At 37.9% G+C, this 16,201-nt stretch overlaps 2 non-coding genes across 2 annotated transcripts; both read left to right on the forward strand.

The window, feature by feature from the left end:
• Positions 1-12,389: 12,389 nt before the first annotated feature.
• On the forward strand, positions 12,390-12,461 carry TRNAE-UUC (transfer RNA glutamic acid (anticodon UUC)). The gene has a single exon. It is a non-coding gene; the product is annotated as a tRNA-Glu (tRNA).
• Positions 12,462-15,402: 2,941 nt separating this feature from the next.
• On the forward strand, positions 15,403-15,474 carry TRNAE-UUC (transfer RNA glutamic acid (anticodon UUC)). Its single transcript has one exon. It is a non-coding gene; the product is annotated as a tRNA-Glu (tRNA).
• The last annotated feature ends 727 nt before the right edge of the window (positions 15,475-16,201 follow it).

Below are 16,201 nucleotides of genomic sequence, written 5' to 3' on the forward strand. Positions count from 1 at the left end.
CCGAGCCGAGACGAATTTACTTTCTAAACACAGGTCCACCAGCCAATGAGAAAAACCGAAAATACATAGTTCAACTTGGCGAAATATTGCCAAGCTCTTTAGCAAAGGCTTAAGCGTTTAACAATTTCCTTTGTATCCTCAATAATTCTAGAGGGCCGGTAGGCCCTTCTAGATAAGAACCCACACCCTCCCGTAATGTTAAAGAAATAATTCACAGATTTTAGGCTTAGCGTCCCATAGAAAAAGCATGGGATTTTTGGTGGTCCACTCCATCGAATAACTCAGAAACTACTGCGAAGTTAAGGTTCGGAACACTTTTGAATTATCAAGCAACTATTGAATGTTGAACTTCTGAAGCTTGATTAAGAACAATTAATTCTAAGTATTTTATTTTAATTAATTTATAAATCATGGTAAAACCGTGACATATATTACACTGTTTTCATAGCATTTCGTTCAGCCTTCATCGGGTTTGTGGCGCATAGGATAACGCGTCTGCCCATGGAGCAGGAGATTGCAGGTTCGAGTCCTGGCAAGCTCGGTGTTTACTTTTACAGATCTTCTATTCAACATAAATGAAATAATCCTATAAATACAATGTTTGGATAATTTTTTTGTTACGAAGTACGGGCTTGTGGCGTAATGGATAACGCGTTTGCATTCGAGGCAAAACATTGCAGGTTCGAGTCTTGGAAAGCTCGTTGTCTAGTTTTGATGAAGAATCTTAGTATATATAAGGGAAAATTCTTAAATAACAAACTTTCAATGAAATGTGCGCGTGGTTTAGATATAACTTTTTTTAAATCTATACAAAAAGGTCAACTAAACTTAATTGAGTCACCAACCGCCTTTTTATATAAAATAAGTTACCACCCGCCTATCTATGGTGAATTAATTGACAACCTGCCTACCAATTGGGAATTAATTTACCACTCCCCTGCCAAATAATTTAAAATTTTAATCTTTCCCATAAAATAATGAGAGGCACTTGGAGGGAGCCAATATGCTCACGAACATCTTACTGGAACATCGAATTAATGAAGTTTGACAAGCATATTATTATTTTTATAATAGATTAATACAAATTAAGGCAGAAGGAACAGATATTATATAAAAAAAGACTTGGTTTGCCCAAGCCTTAAAAACAAAACGATAAGAGTTTTTCCAGTTGTCTGAAGCGAGGATATTATTTTTTTTTTTCAATTGAATTTTAAAGACAATCCGTATTTTACTACTCTTTAGAATTTAATTCAATCACCTGATTTTACTGCTAATGGATTAGTTTCCTATAAATTAATTGAAATAAAAAATTACTTATCTCAGATTTTTCAACAACAATTCCATTTTCCTGAATCATTTTATCAAGCATTTATTATTTTGAGGGATATCGTGTAAATTTAATCAAATTGACTCTTTTTTTTTTAATTTCCGAGAATTTTCCTTTCAAAAGGTTATAAACACATCAAGTTTTCATAATGTTGTCAACTAAATAGCAACTCAACCAACACTTCTAAAATCTTCCCAACAAGTACTGATATACACAGTTCAATAATTGTGACTGTGCTTGAAGAAGAAACGAACCCCTTTATCAAATAAAAGAAAAGTGATAACAGCCCCCTTTTGTATTCGTAAAGACCGCATATAATACATTATTAATGAGAGTATTATTTGAAAATTAAAGTACGTTCTCCATTGAAAAGAAAATATTTCAAGATAAAATGTTTCAGGAAAATGGAATTGTTCTTGAAAAATCTGAGATAAGTAATTTTTTATTTCAATTAATTTATAGGAAACTAATCCATTAGTAGTAAAATCAGGTGATTGAATTAAATTCTAAAGAGTAGTAAAATACGGATTGTCTTTAAAATTCAATTGAAAAAAAAAAATAATATCCTCGCTTCAGACAACTGGAAAAACTCTTATCGTTTTGTTTTTAAGGCTTGGGCAAACCAAGTCTTTTTTTATATAATTCTAATGAGGACCTAAAATGTATCACTGAAGGGTGTATTTAACTTTCGGCTCACTCTGAACCGTTAACACCTCCTATAAGAGGAGGCGAAACAAGGTCATTTCTAGTTTAAATCTAGGATATCTTATTTCACAGACCCAATCGTTTGTGGATAGATGAAGAATTAACATCCATATTATCTAATGAATTTAAAAAATGCGTTTACACTATATATAAATGTAGTAAAGCTGAATTAAAAAGTAAACACCAAATTTGAAATGTTAATATCAAAAGATGTTCTTGGAATATTAAGATGAAACAGAGCTTTATAGCTACACAACTACTTAAAGAATAGTAATGCCGAAAAATATTTAAAATATTTCCATTTAATATTCTGCAAAAAGGAAATGTTATCGTTTTGTAAGAGATCTTATCATCCTACTCGCTTTATATTAACTTTGATATGCGTGTAGTGTTTCGATTCGGATGCAATTTTCATTACTCGTTCTATATAAACTCTCACTTGTGTCATTACATAGAAATAAGTTTATCTTAAATAATTAATTAAATATAAATGATATTAATTATTTTAATCGCCAGTAAATAACTTTAAAAATAGTTAAATCGTTTAAAATAAAGTTGTTCCTATTATCTTTCGAAACTTTGCTAATATTGACGTTTAAAGTGAAGGGTACCCCTCTTGCCCGCTTTCTTCAAATTTTGGGGTATATATACAATTCGTTTCCATTATAATAATAGATAAAAACGCATTCGCGTGAACCTTTGGTGGAAGCCCTACCATTGGGAGGCTAGACGTTTCTCGTAACCCTAGCCGATCGCCGCGTATATCTTAAAACCGAACGACAACGATGGAGAAGAAGCCGGAATGGACAAAGACCTGAAGATAGTGGTGCATAGAAGCTGGTGTCAATGTGGGATTGAAGAACAACAGAAGATGGTGGTGCTTACGAGCCAGCAAGTACAGGCTGGTGTCAATGTGGGATTGACGAAGAACAGAAGATGGTGGTGCTTCCGAGCCAGCAAGTACAGGCTAGTGTCCATGTGGGATGGACAAAGACTAGCAGATTGTGGTGCTTAGAAGCCAGTTAGTAAAGACTGGTGTTGGTAGATGAATGGCCAAATTTCCGTGAACCGCGAACGCGTTCCGGAAATCGGGTATTTGTTTGCTCCGATTTGTAAACTGCGAACGCGGTCACGTGGGGTCTGACAGACAGACAGACAGACAGACAAACAGACAGACACGACCGGTGTAATACCTCTCCGTGACGTCATCGTCACTCGGAGAGGTAAAAATTCAGTGTTTTTAAACGATCACCATAGTGTACTCTATTGCAATTCTGCACATTATTAAACCATGACTGGTTCAATTGATAAGAAGTAAAATGTCTCAAAACCCGTTCATCACAGTCAATATCCTTTCGAAAATGAGGAGACCATACCACAGACCCATATTCCAAAACAGGAATTACCAGAGCCTTAAACGCTATAATAGCTGCTTTTGAACGACCAAAAGTTCTATTAATTAAAGCAGTCAAGCGCCTGGCTTTAGAGGTAATGTATATCATGGTATGTACATGGTCAGCCCATTTTAAATCACTTGAATTAAAAATCCCAAGTAACTTACATTTAAAGACCCGAGGCAAGATTTGATTAGATACACAATAATCAACATTAAATACATTGCGACGTCTAGTTAAAATAATATATGAACATTTCGATACATTTAGAGACAAGAGATTTCTAATTCCCCAGTCAACGATTATATTTATATCTCTCTGAAGTAACACAGTGTCCGACATAGAGCGCACAGCTCGAGAGAGAAAGGAATCATCAGCGTATTGCCAAAGGTTAGTATCAGGGGAAATACCAAGGTGAAGATCATGGGCGTACAGAATAAAAAGCAAAGGACCCAATATTGATCCCTGGGGTACGCCAGAGGTAACAGGTTGATAACCCGAAAATTCACCTTGAAAGACCACTCTCTGTTCACGATTCCTTAAGAAAGCTAGGATAGGACCGCGAATATCCACACCATAAAGCTTAAAAATGAGGCGATCATGAGGAGCAGAGTCAAAGGCTTTTTTCCAGTCAAAAATTATGACATGTACATCAGATGGTACACGTAAGTCCAACAAAGAAGCCCATGAATGGAAAGCCTGGACTAACTGCGTTACGCAACTGAAGCCCTTTCTAAAACCAAACTGCTTTTCAGAGAGCATGGCAGGCTTAATACATTTAGAATTAATGAAATCAGATACAATTGATTCCATAATTTTACAGAAAACAGAGGATAAGGATATAGGACGGTAGGACGCCATAACAGACCTGTCTAAGGAAGAACCCTTATATAGAGGGACAACATTAACCCTTTTCCAAGCAGCCGGAAGTCTGCCTACCTTCAACGAATAATTTAAAAAGTCAGACAGAGGATACGATACACTATCACGACAAAGCTGTAACATTTTTGGGGTTATACCATCTGGACCAAGGGAAGAGTTACATTTCAGTTTATTGATAGCAGCGATAACCAAAGATGGAGTAAACAATAAGTTTAGCTCATCATCAACTGGTAGCGGAAGATCATACAAAGTGTCAGCTGGGTTAGGAATTGGGCCAGATTTACAGAAACAAGAACAAAAGTACTCATTGAATTTAGAAGCAATGATAGCACAATCAGTAAAGCTATCCCCATTGTTCTTCATAAAGTTTGGAATTGGGAGTTTCGATTTGAGGGCCACAAATTTCCAAAATTTTTTAGGCTCAGAGCGTAATTTATTAGACAGTTGTGGCCTAACATGATTCGCATAAGAAGTACGAGATAATTCCTTGATCTTATTTGTCAGACGCCTGAATCTAGCTCTATTAAACTCGGTGAAATTGGATTTGAGTTTTTTAAATAGTGTTTTTTCACATTGGCTAAATGAATTATCTGACCGGTTATCCAAGGATTTGATTTTCGCTTAGGGCGAGAAGTAGTCTTAGGAATACTATCATCAAGACAAGCAGAAAACATTGATAACCAATTGTCCCAGGCCTCGTCAATGTCATTTTCTAAGTTAAAAACCATGTTCCAAGGAGCGTGACTTATAAGTCCATTTAGCGAGACAATATCAGCATTGCGAAAATCAAAACTTGAACGCTGCACCACCTTATTCTGAGATACTGTACAAATTAATTCACCAGTCACAGCATTATGATCACAACCAGGTAAATTATCCACAGAGACTACATTCTAAATAAATCATTTCTCATTTATATACTCAAGGTCAAGAGTATTATTATTCCTCGTCTTGTCAGAGACAACTTGATGCAAACCAAGATTTGAGACACATTCGAACATGTTAAGTGATGAGAGGCAATCGGGGGTTGGTTTCGGAAGACCAAGACTAGCCATATTAAAGTCTCCCATTAAGATGAAAACATCATGGTTGTTAATCTCGTCAATGATACTATTAAGTAAGGCACAAACCCCTATTACATAATCATGGATACACGGCGGAGGGACATAAAGACAACCAATCAAGATTGACCTATCATCCGCCTTAGCAGAAGCAAACACAGCTTCAATTTCAATGCCACCAGGAGAGGCACGAACAGCAGGGTCAATATCCAGCAAAACCGGAGATAAACTTTGGTTTATGGCTAGCAAGACACCACCACCCCTAGTAGCACGATCACGTCGAAACACAATGTAATTACTTTCGAAGAGTTCAGTATCGCAAATATCAGGACCAAGCCAAGTTTCAGTTAACTAAAAAATATCCGGATTCATATTGCGAGCTACCACGTCGAGATCACGCAACTTTTGTCTAATACTACGAACGTTAGACAAATAGAAGGATATGGATTCCAGTTTTTTCCGTCGCTTAATTTTAGTTTTTTTGACACCATGCATTTTAGGAATGTTTACCCCATTACGAGAATTTTCTTCGAGAGACATACTTGAATTAACAAGTTGGGAAACCAAAATAAACCTCTCCGAGCCGAGACGGATTTCCTTTCCAAACACAGATCCGCCAGCCAATGAGACAAACCGGAAATACATAGTTCTAATCGGCGAGATATTGCCATGATCATTTGTAAAGTCTAAAGCGTTTAATAATTTCCTGCGTATCCTCAATAATTCTAATGAGGACCTAATATCTATCACTTAAATGTGTATTTAACTTTCGGCTCACTCTGAACCGTTAAGACATCCTATAAGAGGACATGAAACAAGGTCAATTCTGGTTAAAATCTAGGGCATCTTATCTCATAGACCCAGTCGTTTCAACACGTATGGAGAGATGAAGTATTAACATCCTTATTATTTAATGAAGCTAAAAGTTACGTTTACACTATATATAAATGTAGTAAAGATGAATTAAAAAGTAAACACCAAATTTTAAATGTTAATATCAAAAGATGTTCTTGGAATATTTAGATGAAACAGAGCTTTATACCTACACAACTACTAAAAGAATCGTAATGCCGAAAAATATTTAAGTATTTCCATTTAATATTCTGCAAAAAGAAAATGTTATCGTTTTGTAAGAGATCTTTTCATCCTACTTGCTTTATATTAACTTTGATATGCGTGTAGTGTTTCGATTCAGATGCAATCTTCATTACTCGTTCTATATTAACTCTTACTTGTGTCAGTACGTAGAAATAAGTTTATCTTAAATAATTAATTAAATATAAATGATATTAATTATTTTAATCGCCAGTAAATAACTTTAAAAATAGTTAAATCGTTTAAAATAAAGTTGTTCCTATTATCTTTCGAAACTTTGCTAATATTGACGTTTAAAATGAAGGGTGCCCCTCCTGCCTGCTTTCTTCAAATTTCGGGGTATATATACGATTCGTTTCCATTATCATAATAGATAAAAACGCATTCGCGTGAACCGATGGTGGAAGCCCTGGGAGGCTATTCTCTAAAGAATCGAAAATCATTCGGATCTCTCCGAATCCTTATGATTCGGGTCGGGCTCATTCGGAGTGGACCGAACAAACCGTATTCTCTAACCCCAATCCTTATCGTCATTCGGATACTTCGAAAATTTTCTCTCAATCCAAATGGACGTCACTTCCTCTTAAGCCACGTGGTACTTTTTGACGCCCACTTTTTCTTTATTGGACAATTTTATATGGCGCGCTTTCAAATTGAAGGGATGGAAACTTTGGTTTTTCCCAAGGAGTGGAAATTATGGGAAATGGACTTTGTATTGTATTTATTTATTTATTTTTTTTGATAAAAAATTATTTATTCTTAAATTGCTTCATAATATTCTTTTAAAATGGGTATTAAAAACACGCTAAACAACAGTTAATATACGTCGAATTTTGAATGAAACTTAGCGCAAGTTTTAGTAGGGTTAAATTTGAAGCAATGAGAACCTAGAATAACAACGTTAATTAATCGCAAATTATAATCCAATTGTGTGGATCTCGTGAGATTATGATAAATTCATTAATGTAGATCATTAGCCCTCTATCAATGGTTACACACCTACCAAAATTTAATCATTTAAATAGATGTTAAACGAAAAAACCAAATTTAATCTAGCAATTGTTAATAATTGATGCAATTGGTCTAAAATAGGTGGCTCTAACTTACAAGCCCCGGTAGAAAAAATATTAATATGAACAATTAAATCTGTGTTAAGTAATTGGATCTCGCGAAATTATCCCTTAAATGTAGGATAAATTCAACGACGTTTTTTTTACCTTTAAATCTACCAAAAAGGCTTGTAGATTTCGCCAAGGCCTAAAGCCATTTCCCGCTTTAACCTAAAATTTTGCCCACGCTTGAAAAACCCTTTGAACTCGTAAATCGCGACGGGCAATGCGATTACCATGTTCAAATCGCAAACGATGAAGCTTGAGTTGAAAAAACAAAGCAACCATACTAAATAAAAATATGAACCGCAGCCAAGCCTGCCAAGGTGCCAGCAAAAAGGTACGGGGAAAAATACTAGAAACCTCCGGCGAAAGTTCCGCGAATCTAAGATTGATGGAGGGAAGAGAGGCGGTAAAAACTCCGAATGCCAGATTCGGCCGTCTCTTTCGGCCGCCGAATGATTCGGAGAGGTTATCACCGTATGGTTAGGATAAGGTGCTTACAGAGTACGTTTTATTTTCATTCGGAGAAATTGACTCCGAATGAAAAGATTCGGATCGAAATTCCTCCAAAAGGACCTTAGAGAATAGGGTCCCTGCCATTGGGAGGCTAGACGTTTCTCGTAACCCTAGCCGCTCGCCGCGTACATCTTAAGCCTAACGACGACGATGGAGTAGAAGCCAATGTTACAGATTGGTGTCTATGTGGTATAGACGAAAGACCAATAGATGGTGGTTGTTAGACGCCAATGAGGATAGATTAGTGTGTATGTGGTATACACAAACTGGTGTCCATGGGGAGTGGACGAAAACCAAAACTGGTGGTGTGGGAACTCAAGTAGAATAGCCAGAGGAGACAAACCCAAATTTCCGTGAACTGTCAATGCAGTCCGGAAATTGGGAACACGTTTGCTCCGATACGCAAACTGCGAACGCGGTCACGTGGGGCGTGACAGACACACACACACAGACACGTCCAGTGCAATACCTCTCCGTGACGTCATCGTCACTCGGAGAGGTAACAAAAAACGAATCATCGATTTTCGGCATCCCGCAGTCAAAATAAATCGCACGATAATTTGAAATTTTTTAAATTGTTAAAATAGACGCAAGCTGAGTGAAAATCGATTTCACACTCATGACAACGAATACTTTTTTGCTACGACGGGCGACTTTTAAGCAAATCTTACACGGAATTTTTCTGGATGGACCAGGATTTAAATTTATATCACCGGCGAGAAGAATTACGGTGCAAACACACCAAAGGCTAAAATCACGCGACTTAGGCAATCTAGCGTTAGGTTTATGCTTAATAAAAGCAAACTGTTTAGACGGTGAAAACACATCGAACGAGGATTGTCTCGCAAATTCGATATACGAATAATAAGATACATTTGAAGCACATAAGTCACCATAGCACCCGAACGCAAATAGTCTCGAAGTAAAAGTCAGAAATAATAAAGAGTAAACTATACCTACGAGACCAGGCAGATACGAAACCTTCATTTTGAGAACTACGGGCCTCGGCAAGCACACAAACACGGAGCAAAATTCAGTACGAACGAATTTAAAATATTATTAATATTTAATCGGTTGTCTGGTAACTTAATTTCCAGTAATCGGTCGTCTGATAACTTAATTACTAGTAATCGGTCGTCTGGTACCTTATTACCAGTAATCGGCCGTCTGGTAACTTAATTACCAGTATTCGCTCGTCTTGTAACTTAATTACCAGTAATAGATCTTCTGGTATCTTATTTACCAGTAATCGGTCGTCTTGTAACTTAATTACCATTAATCGGTCGTCTGGTAACTTAATTACAATTAATCGCTCATCTGGTCACTTGTTTTATTGGTGTGAGAGTCCTTTCCAACTTAATTTGTTACATCTTACAAGGCTGGGTACCTTTTGTTTTACAACCATCTCGAAAATTATACCAAATAGCTTTAAAGGTGTTAAGATCATAAACTGATTCTATACAGCGAATATCCATGCTAAAATATCGCAGATTGGAATAGATTGGAAAATTAAAAATTAAACTAACTTAAATTTAAATTTAATCAATGAAAAATGAAAAGCAGAAAATCTAAATATGAGTGTTTCATTTAATTCCATTTTCAAATTAGACAAACGTATAGTTTTTTCATAACGGCTTTCACAAACTGGTTATTTGTAAAATGTTGGGAACTCAATTGTTAAAACCCAAGCAGATCCGATACGGTCTAGTGGCTACGATATCTGGCTTCACCCAGAAGGCACTTGTTCAATTCCCGGTATCTGACGTCAGTTTTCTAAAATCTTTATTATGAAACGATAGAAGAAGCAACAATGGTGAAAACTCAAGCAGATACGATATGGTCTAGTGGCTAGGATATCTGGCTTTCACCCAGAAGGCCCGGGTACAATTCCCGGTATCAGAGGTCAGTTTTCTAAATTTTTTTTTTAAGAAACGATACTAGGAACTTAATTGTTAGAACCCAAGCAGATCCGATATGGTCTAGTGGCTAGATTATCTTTCCCTCACCCAGATGGCACTTGTTCAATTCCCGGTATCTGAGGTCAGTTTTCTAAATTCTTTATTAAGAAAAGATACTAGGAACTCAATTGTTAAAACCCAAGCAGATCCGATATGGTCTAGTGGCTAGGATATCTGGCTTCACCCAGAAGGCACGGGTTCAAATCCCGGTATCGGAGGTCAGTTTTCTAAAATTTTTTATTAAGAAACGATACTAGGAACTCAATTGTTAAAACCCAAGCAGATCCGATACGGTCTAGTGGCTAGGATATCTGGCTTTCACCCACAAGGCCTGGGTACAATTCCCGGTATCTGAGGTCAGTTTTCTAAATTCTTTATTAAGAAAAGATACTAGGAACTCAATTGTTAAAACCCAAGCAGATCCAATATGGTCTATTGGCTAGGATATCTGGCTTCACCCAGAAGGCATTTGTTCAATTCCCGGTATCTGACGTCAGTTTTCTAAAATATTTATTATGAAACGAAAGAAGAAGCTCAATGGTGAAAACTCAAGCAGATCCGATATGGTCTAGTGGCTAGGATATCTGGCTTTCACCCACAAGGCCCGGGTACAATTCCCGGTATCAGAGGTCAGTTTTCTAAATTTTTTTTATTAAGAAACGATACTAGGAGCTTAATTGTTAGAACCCAAGCAGATCCGATATGGTCTAGTGGATAGGAAATCTGGCTTTCACCCAGAAGGCCCGGGTTCAGATCCCGGTATCGGAGGTCAGTTTTCCAAATTCTTTATTAAGAAACGATTCTGGGAACTCAATTGTTAAAACCCAAGCAGATCCGATTTGGTCTAGTGGCTACGATATCTGGCTTCACCCAGAAGGCACTTGTTCAATTCCCGGTATCTGACGTCCGTTTTCTAAAATCTTTATTATGAAACGAAAGAAGAAGCTCAATGGTGAAAACTCAAGCAGATCCGATATGGTCTAGTGGATAGGAAATCTGGCTTTCACCCAGAAGGCCAGGGTTCAGTTCCCGGTGTCAGAGGTCAGTTTTCTAAATTCTTTATTAAGAAACGATACTAGGAACTCAATTGTTAAAACCCAAGCAGATCCGATACGGTCTAGTGGCTACGATATCTGGCTTCACCCAGAAGGCACTTGTTCAATTCCCGGTATCTGACGTCAGTTTTCTAAAATCTTTATTATGAAACGATAGAAGAAGCAACAATGGTGAAAACTCAAGCAGATCCGATATGGTCTAGTGGCTAGGATATCTGGCTTTCACCCAGAAGGCCCGGGTACAATTCCCGGAATCAGAGGTCAGTTTTCTAAATTTTTTTATTAAGAAACGATACTAGGAACTTAATTGTCAGAACCCAAGCAGATCCGATATGGTCTAGTGGCTAGATTATCTTTCCCTCACCCAGAAGGCACCTGTTCAATTCCTGGTATCTGAGGTCAGTTTTCTAAATTCTTTATTAAGAAAAGATACTAGGAACTCAATTGTTAAAACCCAAGCAGATCCGATATGGTCTAGTGGCTAGGATATCTGGCTTCACCCAGAAGGCACTTGTTCAATTCCCGGTATCTGACGTCAGTTTTCTAAAATCTTTATTATGAAACGAAAGAAGAAGCTCAATAGTGGAAACCCAAGCAGATCCGATATGGTCTAGTGGCTAGGATATCTGGCTTTCACCCAGATTCCCGGGTTCAATTCCCGGTATCGGAGGTCAGTTTTCTAAATTTTTTATTAAGAAACGAAACTAGGAACTCAATTGTTAAAGCCCGAGCAGATCCGATATGGTCTAGTGGCTAGGATATCTGGCTTTCACCCACAAGGCCCGGGTACAATTCCCGGTATCAGAGGTCAGTTTTCTAAATTTTTTTATTAAGAAACGATACTAGGAACTTAATTGTTAGAACCCAAGCAGATCCGATATGGTCTAGTGGCTAGATTATCTTTCCCTCACCCAGAAGGCACTTGTTCAATTCCCGGTATCTGAGGTTAGTTTTCTAAATTCTTTATTAAGAAAAGATACTAGGAACTCAATTGTTAAAACCCAAGCAGATCCAATATGGTCTATTGGCTAGGATATCTGGCTTCACCCAGAATGCACTTGTTCAATTCCCGGTATCTGACGTCAGTTTTCTGAAATCTTTATTATGAAACGAAAGAAGAAGCTCAATGGTGAAAACTCAAGCAGTTCCGATATGGTCTAGTGGCTAGGATATCTGGCTTTCACCCAGAAGGCCCGGGTTCTATTCCCGGTATAGGAGGTCAGTTTTCTAAATTTTTTTATTAAGAAACGATACTAGGAACTCAATTGTTAAAACCCAAGCAGATCCGATATGGTCTTGTGGCTAGGATATCTGGCTTTCACCCAGAAGGCCCGGGTTCAATTCCCGGTATCGGAGGTCAGTTTTCTAAATTTTTTTTATTAAGAAACGATACTAGGAACTCAATTGTTAAAACCCAAGCAGATCCGATATGGTCTAGTGGCTAGATTATCTTTCCCTCACCCAGAAGGCACTTGTTCAATTCCCGGTATCTGAGGTCAGTTTTCCAAATTCTTTATTAAGGAACGATACTAGGAACTCAATTGTTAAAACCCAAGCAGATCCGATTTGGTCTAGTGGCCACGATATCTGGCTTCACCCAGAAGGTACTTGTTCAATTCCCGGTATCTGACGTCCGTTTTCTAAAATCTTTATTATGAAACGATAGAAGAAGCTCAATGGTGAAAACTAAAGCAGATCCGATATGGTCTAGTGGATAGGAAATCTGACTTTCACCCAGAGGGCCCGGGTTCAGATCCCGGTATCGGAGGTCAGTTTTCTAAATTTTTTATTAAGAAACGATACTAGGAACTCAATTGTTAAAACCCAAGCATATCCGATTTGGTCTAGTGGCTACGATATCTGGCTTCACCCAGAAGGCACTTGTTCAATTCCCGGTATCTGACTCCGTTTTCTAAAATCTTTATTATGAAACGAAAGAAGAAGCTCAATGGTGAAAACTCAAGCAGATCCGATACGGTCTATTGGATAGGAAATCTGGCTTTCACCCAGAAGGCCCGGGTACAATTCCCGGTATCGGAGGTCAGTTTTCTAAATTTTTTTTTATTAAGAAACGATACTAGGAACTCAATTGTTAAAACCCAAGCAGATCCGATATGGTCTAGTGGCTAGATTATCTTTCCCTCACCCAGAAGGCACTTGTTCAATTCCCGGTATCTGAGGTCAGTTTTCTAAATTCTTTATTAAGAAAAGATACTAGGAACTCAATTGTTAAAACCCAAGCAGATCCAATATGGTCTATTGGCTAGGATATCTGGATTCACCCAGAATGCACTTGTTCAATTCCCGGTATCTGACATCAGTTTTCTAAAATCTTTATTATGAAACGAAAGAAGAAGCTCAATGGTGAAAACTCAAGCAGTTCCGACATGGTCTATTGTCTAGGATATCTGGCTTTCACCCACAAGGCCCGGGTTCAATTCCCGGTATCAGAGGTCAGTTTTCTAAATTTTTTTATTAAGAAACGATACTAGGAACTTAATTGTTAGAACCCAAGCAGATCCGATATGGTCTAGTGGCTAGATTATCTTTCCCTCACCCAGAAGGCACCTGTTCAATTCCTGGTATCTGAGGTCAGTTTTCTAAATTCTTTATTAAGAAAAGATACTAGGAACTCAATTGTTAAAACCCAAGCAGATCCGATATGGTCTAGTGGCTAGGATATCTGGGTTCACCCAGAAGGCCCGGGTTCAATTCCCGGTATCGGAGGTCAGTTTTCTAAATTTTTTTATTAAGAAACGATTCTAGGAATCCAATTGTTAAAACCCAAGCAGATCCGATATGGTCTAGTGGCTAGATTATCTTTCCCTCACCCAGAAGGCACTTGTTCAATTCCCGGTATCTGAGGTCAGTTTTCTAAATTCTTTATTAAGAAAAGATACTAGGAACTCAATTGTTAAAACCCAAGCAGATCAAATATGGTCTATTGGCTAGGATATCTGGCTTCACCCAGAAGGCCCGGGTTCAATTCCCGGTATCGGAGGTCAGTTTTCTAAATTTTTTTATTAAGAAACGATACTAGGAACTCAATTGTTAAAACCCAAGCAGATCCGATATGGTCTAGTGGCTAGATTATCTTTCCCTCACCCAGAAGGCACTTGTTCAATTCCCGGTATCTGAGGTCAGTTTTCTAAATTCTTTATTAAGAAAGATACTAGGAACTCAATTGTTAAAACCCAAGCAGATCCAATATGGTCTATTGGCTAGGATATCTGGATTCACCCAGAATGCACTTGTTCAATTCCCGGTATCTGACATCAGTTTTCTAAAATCTTTATTATGAAACGAAAGAAGAAGCTCAATGGTGAAAACTCAAGCAGTTCCGACATGGTCTATTGTCTAGGATATCTGGCTTTCACCCACAAGGCCCGGGTTCAATTCCCGGTATCAGAGGTCAGTTTTCTAAATTTTTTTATTAAGAAACGATACTAGGAACTTAATTGTTAGAACCCAAGCAGATCCGATATGGTCTAGTGGCTAGATTATCTTTCCCTCACCCAGAAGGCACCTGTTCAATTCCTGGTATCTGAGGTCAGTTTTCTAAATTCTTTATTAAGAAAAGATACTAGGAACTCAATTGTTAAAACCCAAGCAGATCCGATATGGTCTAGTGGCTAGGATATCTGGGTTCACCCAGAAGGCCCGGGTTCAATTCCCGGTATCGGAGGTCAGTTTTCTAAATTTTTTTATTAAGAAACGATTCTAGGAATCCAATTGTTAAAACCCAAGCAGATCCGATATGGTCTAGTGGCTAGATTATCTTTCCCTCACCCAGAAGGCACTTGTTCAATTCCCGGTATCTGAGGTCAGTTTTCTAAATTCTTTATTAAGAAAAGATACTAGGAACTCAATTGTTAAAACCCAAGCAGATCAAATATGGTCTATTGGCTAGGATATCTGGCTTCACCCAGAAGGCCCGGGTTCAATTCCCGGTATCGGAGGTCAGTTTTCTAAATTTTTTTATTAAGAAACGATACTAGGAACTCAATTGTTAAAACCCAAGCAGATCCGATATGGTCTAGTGGCTAGATTATCTTTCCCTCACCCAGAAGGCACTTGTTCAATTCCCGGTATCTGAGGTCAGTTTTCTAAATTCTTTATTAAGAAAGATACTAGGAACTCAATTGTTAAAACCCAAGCAGATCCAATATGGTCTATTGGCTAGGATATCTGGCTTCACCCAGAAGGCAATTGTTCAATTCCCGGTATCTGACGTCAGTTTTCTAAAATCTTTATTATGAAACGAAAGAAGAAGCTCAATTGTGAAAACCTAAGCAGATCCGATATGGTCTAGTGGATAGGAAATCTGGCTTTCACCCAGAAGGCCCGGGTTCAATTCCCGGTATCGGAGGTCAGTTTTCTAAATTTTTTTATTAAGAAAAGATACTAGGAACTTAATTGTTAGAACCCAAGCAGATCCGATATGGTCTAGTGGCTAGATTATCTTTCCCTCAACCAGAAGGCACTTGTTCAATTCCCGGTATCTGAGGTCAGTTTTCTAAAATCTTTATTATGAAACGAAAGAAGAAGCTCAATAGTGGAAACCCAAGCAGATCCGATATGGTCTAGTGGCTAGGATATCTGGCTTTCACCCAGAAGGCTCGGGTTCAATTCCCTGTATCGGAGGTCAGTTTTCTAAATTTTTTTTATTAAGAAACGATACTAGGAACTCAATTGTTAAAACGCAAGCAGATCCGATATGGTCTAGTGGCTAGGATATCTGGCTTTCACCCACAAGGCCCGGGTACAATTCCCGGTATCAGAGGTCAGTTTTCTAAATTTTTTTATTAAGAAACGATACTAGGAACTCAATTGTTAAAACCCAAGCAGATCCGATATGGTCTAGTGGCTAGATTATCTTTCCCTCACCCAGAAGGCACTTGTTCAATTCCCGGTATCTGAGGTCAGTTTTCCAAATTCTTTATTAAGGAACGATACTAGGAACTCAATTGTTAAAACCCAAGCAGATCCGATTTGGTCTAGTGGCCACGATATCTGGCTTCACCCGGAAGGTACTTGTTCAATTCCCGGTATCTGACGTCCGTTTTCTAAAATCTTTATTATGAAACGATAGAAGA

The sequence above is a fragment of the Phalangium opilio genome, unplaced genomic scaffold, assembly GCF_054372755.1.
Source record: "Phalangium opilio isolate 3A_F unplaced genomic scaffold, DU_Popi_V2 ptg000039l_1, whole genome shotgun sequence".
NCBI classification, from domain to species: domain Eukaryota; kingdom Metazoa; phylum Arthropoda; class Arachnida; order Opiliones; family Phalangiidae; genus Phalangium; species Phalangium opilio.